The sequence below is a fragment of the Elaeis guineensis genome, chromosome 16, assembly GCF_000442705.2.
Source record: "Elaeis guineensis isolate ETL-2024a chromosome 16, EG11, whole genome shotgun sequence".
NCBI classification, from domain to species: domain Eukaryota; kingdom Viridiplantae; phylum Streptophyta; class Magnoliopsida; order Arecales; family Arecaceae; genus Elaeis; species Elaeis guineensis.
In genome coordinates, this window is record NC_026008.2 from 16,515,521 (window position 1) to 16,523,939 (window position 8,419).

Here is an 8,419-nt window from a genome sequence, read left to right on the forward strand (position 1 = left end):
TATGCTTGAATGATCACATGCTTAAAATGCTTGAGTTGACTATTTACTTGAAATGCTTGAAATGCTTATTTATTTTATTTGAGATAATCATATAAAATAAGTATATATTATGGATATATGCCTTCTTGAATATCATGTATAAAATGCTTAAAATCTAATTTAAAATAAATTGAAGATGAATTGAAGCATTCATGAAGTTTATATCTACAACTATTTAGTTTTGCTTCATGATTCATATTGGTAAAATCAATTGAAATATATTATATTTTTATTGCACATATACTCAAAATTTTATCATCATTAAGAAGAGGGAGATTGTTGACCTTATGATTGATTTTAATAATTATCAAATTTTGAGTAATTATGATTCAAATCATCTATTTCAAGATTGGATGTACAATAAATTCTCACATATTTGGATGGTTCATTGTCAAGATAAATGAAATTAAAAAAAGTAAATATCATTTGGAAGCATTGAGGTGAAGAAAATTCAAGTTTGAAAAGCCAAAATATGAAGAAAAGTAAAGTTAGAAGGTAAAATTAAAAAAAGTAAATATCATTTGGAAGCATTGAGGTGAAGAAAATTCAAGTTTGAAAAGCCAAAATATGAAGAAAAGTAAAGTTAGAAGGTTTGGAGCTCACACCAGAAGGTTTTGAGTTGACTCTAGCACGTTAGAAGAAGGCTGACACAAGTTCGAGCCGACCTGACTTCTATTCGAGTTGACTCTCTCAGGGAAGATAGAAAATTACATTTTCAAGATCCTGCTCGAGCCAGCTTAATTTCAATCCGAACCGACTCGTCTGCAAATCAAGCCGACTTGTCAGTAAATGGAGCCGACTCCATTCATGGGGATAGCAAAAATGGTTAGTTTTTTGCATTTTTGCAACAGCTAATCTTTGGATCTAATGGCGACTCCAAGCTCTATAATGATTAAAACTCACTCTAAAGCTACTTCCAAGCTTACAAAAGGCTAAAGAATCAATTAAAAAGATAGTTAAGTGGATCAAAAAAAGAAAATCATTAATTTGAGTGAGCTTCATTGAATACCATTGAAAAGGGGAGAAAAGAAAGGATTGAGTGCATAATTTTGAGAGCTTTCAAAGAGGAATCATCACCAACTTCTTCCACATCTTTTCAAGCTTCCTTTGAGGATGAAATCAAGCTTCAAAGAGCAAATCATTAGTTGCTTTTTCGGGCTTTATTGAGTTTAAATTCTATTTTTGTTTTGAGCTGAAACTTTTCACTTTGCATTTTATTTTCTTTATAAGTTTCTTTGAGAGAAAATACTTGAGGTAAAAGTTTGTTCAAGCTCGAAATTGGACTTTATAGGTTTGATTGATAAGCCCGTAAAATCAACTAGATTGATTATGAGTCTAAAAAATAATTAGTATAAGATTTTGGTTGATGATCTCGAAAAATCAACTGAATTTGTTTGTGAGCCTGAGTAAAACAAATATGTCATAATCAAGAAGATTATAGTGAAATTCTCAAGGAGCTCTTGGAGAGTGAACGTAGGTGTGGGGTTGCACCAAACCACTATAAATTTCATCATGTTTGCATTATACATTGTTGTATTTACTTTTCTACTTTTAATACTTGTTTTACATTGTTCTTATTCTTGCATTATCTCATTTATATCTTAATTTTACTGCAACTCATTGCATACACCCAACAATCACTTATGATAGCTTTGATTTGAAGCACATACTTGTTTAGACTTTGACTTAGTTAAAATTTTTAAACAACCCAATTCACCCCCCTTCTCTCTTGGGTTGCTACCTTCTGAGCAATTGAATTTAATTTGACTAGGACTCAACCCTAATTATTTGATCAAAATCAAATAATCTAGCAATAACTGTAAATAAGTCCTCCTATAACTTACTAACTCTTAGTAAGTCCTCCATATAATTTTTATAAATTAATCCAATCATCAATCATATTGATAATTAAATTTTTTTGTGATTTAAAATCATGATTCAACTATCTGATCAATCAGGATCTCTTTTGTATGTGACCCCATAGATTCTATTCTGTCTGATAGTGAGATATATTTTGATCTTCATCAAAATATTATTGAAACTTCTTTCAATGGATTGAAAAAATTCTAACTCATCAATTGAGAATTATTGACCATTAAAATAATTTTTTATGATCTCACAATCTACCAATGACACTTAGTAGTATGTAGTGGCAATCCAACAGAACAGAAGAAATAAACTTCTAGATGTAGTTATCATGTGATTCAGTTTTTCTATTGTAAGTTTTGATAAGAGGGAGATCATTAAAAACTCATCAAACCCCATCATCAATCATATGTAAGATTTATTTAACTTAAATTCTTATATAAAAATTATGAAAATATTTTTTTGTTGGGTTTCGATGGTACAACAGAAGGATTAGGTGTTTAAAATTTTTATTCAAAATACCCGATGCACCGAAAACCCCAATGCCCAGAAATCCTTGACTATAATAATCAAAGTACAATAATTATAAATTATGATAAGAAGAATATCAGTAGCGCTAATCCCAATTTTTATAAGATATCCAAGTGTCTGCCCTCCAATAGTGATCCACACGAAAACTGAACCAAGGACAGCGCTCCTTCTTCACCTTGCTTCAAGAGTTCTAGCCACTAGAACTCGACTAGCCTCATATCGATCAAATTTCTTCGAGAAACTGACTCCACCCTCTCAGAATCTCCTTTGAACTTTTGATCTTTCTTCTTTAAGATCCTCACAATCCTTGTTAGGATCAGATAAGGCTTTGTCTTAAATTTCAAAGCCTTGTCCTAAAACTAAGATAGGTTGTAAGAAAGAAAAGAGAGCAACAGAGATAAAATTAGAAACTCTTTCTGAATACCTCAAACCCCCCGTGCCCCAATAAATTTATAGCCACTAGAGGGATGCCAAAAGAGAGGGATGCACCTCATCCAAGAGGCCTATCTGATTTGATTATCAGAGATAAGAGTTCCTTCAAATATAAGGACTCTTATCAATGATATGTCGATCAGCACCCTACTCTGCACATGCGACCAGAGAAGGAATATTTTCATGTCCCTTCTCAAATCAGAAAAATCCTCAAAAGTCCACATGGATAGAGGATTCAATCTTGATTCCAGAACATATAATGAGTGGATAAAAATTTCCACAAATGGATGTGTTCTCACATCCTTTCATGTGAAGTCTGATCACCACATGCAGGCATGAAGAGGAACTTATGGCATCCAGATAAGCTTGGAAAAAATTTTTAAAAATTACCAAAAATATCTTGTTAAATGTGAAATGTTATCACTAAAAATTGTTCTATTTTGAAATCATTTGATGAGGAGATGAACTCTCCAAATCTCAGAGAGATGTGATGCTTCTGCACGCGCGCGCGAGACTTCCTTCCTTTTTCCAATTTTTCTCTACCCCAAAAATTTTAGAAAAAATACATATCATACTTTGAGATGTGTACCAAAAGATAGAGGGTGATATAGGCTACCACACACATCTTAATCCCATACCAGAAGGATTCTTTTCTTCTATCCACGCCAACACTTGTACGCAGAACCTGTTTTGCGCCAAGAGTCCTTCACAACTTGGACTCTTCATAATTGACGTTAAAATGGGATGTGACATCCCAATTTGGGCTGCTTCTAGGTGGCATGACCTAACCCAAATACTCACTAAATTCGGCTAGCTAATTAGCAAAGGATGAGACCAAATTGACCTCCAAAGGAGCAAGGGTTCCACACGTGCTAGCATGCTTACCGAAGCCCTGATTGAATCCAAAATTCCAATCAATCTTTTTCAAAAGGATCCTTGGCTAATTTTTATATGTGTGTGACTCATTGGGTTCCACATCTAGCTAGCAGTAGGTTTGAGTGCAAGTTGATCAAATTGATTAGATTTCAATCTAATCAATTTAGGTCCAATCGAGCTAACCCGAGTTCAACAATTATAATCCTTTCTAATTGGTGATCGAATTAAACTCTTTAATTCGATCAAAAACTTATAAGTCAAGATTGACATCTAAAAATATATCATGACTATCTAAAAGATTTAAAATTTTAATAAAAATATCAAATATACCCTTCAGTGATAAGTTACCGTACAATAAAATCCTTCGATCATCCCTGCACCCTGAATATGTTCATGAGTATGGAATCATGTCAAACTCAAACATATATTTATATCAATTCTCAATTAACCAATGATGACTCCAATGAAGAAGTATTAGAAACTCTTTCTAATCTTCTTCCTGCTTTTGGCCAAAAGATTTTTCTCAAGTCATCTAGGATTGAGAATACACAGGATGCGATCTCCTCTTACTAGGAGTGATCGATTTCATGTTGACCTACTCACAACCTCCATATACACTCCACCATATCCAGAATACCCTGTACATGTCTTAATGCCGTGCCTGGGTATGAATCAAAATATAAGTTCATGTGCACAAGATTCTATGATGGTCTCAGGTCTAAAGATCACTTGCACAACTCCCACTTAGAGAACCATCTTTGACATGTAAGTAAGGCTTCTATAAGATATTCTCTTTCATCGAGTCGATTCAGTGGACTTATTTTCCAAATGAATACCTACATCCTTGTACTAGTGTCTCACACAAGTGGCTAGTGAGATCTGCCATCTTCTCCATCGAGCATACATAGAATGTGCTAGTCTATCCGAAACATTGATCTCCAACTCAATGTTCCTACGATCAAGAATGTTTAAGATTAGGATTTTAGGATTTTAGGTCTTACCAGTATGACCCATTCATGTCTTCTAAAATTATTGTCCTAATCTTTGGGGTTCATCATAACCTTAGATATAATAAGACATAGCTAAAATGATGAATCAATACCTCAAATATTAAATATCATTACATGAGTTGAAAATTTATAAAGAAAAGTTTCATCGCAACACAGTTGCGATTAGCTTATGGGGTACTCTTCTTTCAATCTTCCACTTGCACTAAAGCCAATCGCCTTTGTATCTCATACAATCAAGATGGCGATCATATAGCTGCTGTGGTATGGCCTTAGTGAATGGGTCTGCTATATTATTCTTTCTATCTACTCATTCAAGGATAACATTTTATCTCTAACGAGATGGAAGCGTCTGAGGATATGCTTGGATCTATAAAGAGACCTAGATTCCTTTGCTTGAATAATGGCTCCAGTGTTATCATGATAGAGTGACACTGATCCTTCATTCTTAAGAATGACTCCTAAATCCATGATGAATTTCTTCATCCAGACAGCTTCTTTAATGGCTTCACTAGCAGCGATGTACTCTACTTCAGTAATTGAGCCAAATACTATCTGCTGCTTGGAGCTTTTCCAACTCATTGCCCCATCATTTAGAATAAATATATACCCTAATATCGACTTGCTATCATCTGCTTTTCTATGATTCTCTTTTAGATTAGCCTGAAATCTGCTAGCTATGCCCAAAGCATAAGCTACATCAGGCCTAGTACATAGCATGGCATACATAATTGATCCCATAGCCGAAGCATAAGGGATTTCATTCATCCTCTTTCTCTCCTCTAGTGTCTTAGGACATATTTTCTTGGAGAGACATATACCATGACTTGCAGGAAAATAACCTCTCTTACTAGCCTCCATATTAAACCTCTTTAATATGAGATCTATGTACCGTGACTGGGATAAGCCTAACATCCTTTTAGATCTATCTCTATAGATCTTTATACCCAGTATATAAGATGCTTCACCCAAGTCTTTCATAAAAAACATATTTGATAGCCAAGTCTTGACCAATTGCATTATTGAGATATCATTCTCAATAAGTAGTATGTCATCGACATATAAAATCAAGAAGAAAACAGCACTCCCACTTGTCTTCTTATACACACATGGTTCATCTTTATTTTTGATAAAGCCAAACTCTTTGACTGCCATATCGAATTGGATGTTTCAGCTCCTCGAAACCTACTTCAATCCATAGATGGATCTCATTAGCTTGCATACTTGATTTGCCCCCCACTTGAGATAAATTCCTCTGACTAAATCACATAGACCTCTTCCTCTAGATTACCATTGAGAAAAATGATCTTGACATCCATCTATCAGATCTCATAGTCATAATATGTCGCTATAGCAAGCAAAATCTGAATGGACTTGAGCGTAGCCACTGATGAGAAGATTTCATCTTAGTCAATTCTTTAGCTTTGTTTGAAATCCTTAACCACCAACCTAGCTTTATAGGTTTTTACTTGGCCATCTGCTCTGATCTTCTTCTTGAAGATCCACTTGTATCCTATTAGGATCACACCCTTAAGTGCATCAACCAAGATCCGCACTTGGTTGATATACATCGAGTCCATCTCAGATTTCATGACTTCCAGCCATCTATCTGAGTCTTTACTCATGACAGCTTTCGAATAGGTTAGTGGATCATCATCCTTAATGATGTTGATCATATTGTCATTCTTAATGACAAAATCAAATTCCAGAGGTGCATGATGCACTCTATCTAACCTTCAGAGAGGAGATGTATATTGTGGATGTACCTCATCCTTGGGTACTTCTGATTGAGGATCTTCTTGTGGTTCAACCACAGGTATTTCTAGATCAGTTTGTAGATCCTAAACTTTCATAAGTTCAATATTCCTCCCATCACCTCTTTCTTGGATGAGTTTATTTTTCAAGTAAGTGGCGTGCCTGCTAACAAATATATTTTGTTCAGTAGGGTGGTAGAAGTAGTATCCATTAGTTTCCTTAGTGTTGGGTATAAAATACCCCCAGCCGAAGTTTGTAAAAGGCCGACCCTTCCAGGGCTTTTCCGACTTCCAACCTTGTGTGGCATCTTTCTGAACTCCCTCGACCGTCTGAGCTTCCATAATACCATCCGGACTTCTCCGACAATGAGCTCCTTCATTCATCCACCGGGCTGCTCCAAATGCTTTCTGAGCTTCACTATCAGTCGATTCTCTATAGTGGTCGACTATTCTCTGAATCTCTTCCAGACTTCTCCCAGCCACGATCGACTTTACTCCAAACTTCCTCCGAACTTCGTCAATGACCGAGCTTCTTCAGCAGCAGGACTTCTACAGTGACCAGACTCCATCCAAGTTTCTAAGATGGTCGATCGCCTTTCGAATTTCAGTCGAACTTCTACTATAAGCAGTCCACTCTGAACTTCTACTGCAAGTGGACCTCTACTGTAAGCAAATTCCATTCGAGCTTCTACTGTAAACAAATTCCTTCCAAACTTTTATTGCAGGTGGGCTTCACCCGAGCTCCTACAAGAGCCAGATTCCAGCCGAACTCCTACAGTGGATGGATCCCAAATGAATTTCTACAACGGACGGGCTCCACCAGCTGGATCTCTACTCCGAGCTTCTACAATAAGAAATCTCCATCCGAGCTTCCACGACAGCTGATCTTCGATCGAGCTTTGATAATAAGCAGCCTCCTTTCAGCCTCCTACAAGAGCCAGACTCCGTCCAAACTTCTACGACAGAATTGGATCCCAGACTCCTCCAACGTTCGACCTTCCCTAGTGTCCTTGAGACTCCTCCGATGGGTGAACCTCCACAGCACCATCTGAACTCTTCTATCGACCGACCTTCAGTCGGATTCCTTGTGCAATCGGGCCTCTCCAGCAGACAATTCTTCAGACAAGCTTCTACGTCATACGAATTCCAGATGAACTTCTCCAGCAATCGGACTCCTGCCGGACTTCTCCAACAGGCAGTTCTCGTCCGAGCTTCTACAGCAGATAACTTCCATTTACAGCATCAACGGTGCCCAACAACAGTTAACCCGTCAGCAACCTCGAAAACATCTGAGCTCCTCTCAAATTGCTGAGACAGAGAGCCATTCCGCTCTATCAGACATCCCAACTGAGCTTCAACCGTCAGGCCCGAACTCTCTGGTAAGTCACGACAATGGCCACTGCCCCACTCCACTCTCTATAATGGATTTCACGTGGCTCCACCACTCTCTGGCAAGTCGCGATAACGGACACCACTCCACTCTCCATAACAAACTCCACGTGGCTCTGAACGGCCCACTGACGCTACTACTCTCTGCAACAAACTCCGCGTGGCTCTGAACGGCCCACTACCAGGCGGTTACAGATGTCGCTGTCGATCAGTTACGCTATTCATCTATATAAAGAGACTCTCAGATATATTTTTCTCTAAGCTCTAAACTCTATCTCAAAACTCTGCCAAAATTCTATTTGAGTGCTCTAATTCTGTTGAAGCAGAGTACTGACTTGAGCATCGGAGGATCTTGCCGGAGCACCCCCAACTCCGATTTAGACTTCCCTTGTAGATCCCGATGGCGGCCATGGTCATCTTAACTCCAGCTTCTCCGACGTCAGTAGAATTCTGCACCAACAGAATTGGCACTAGAGGAAAGGTCTGTGTCTTCGCAGTACTCTTACTCTTAAAGGAGTGCTCAAC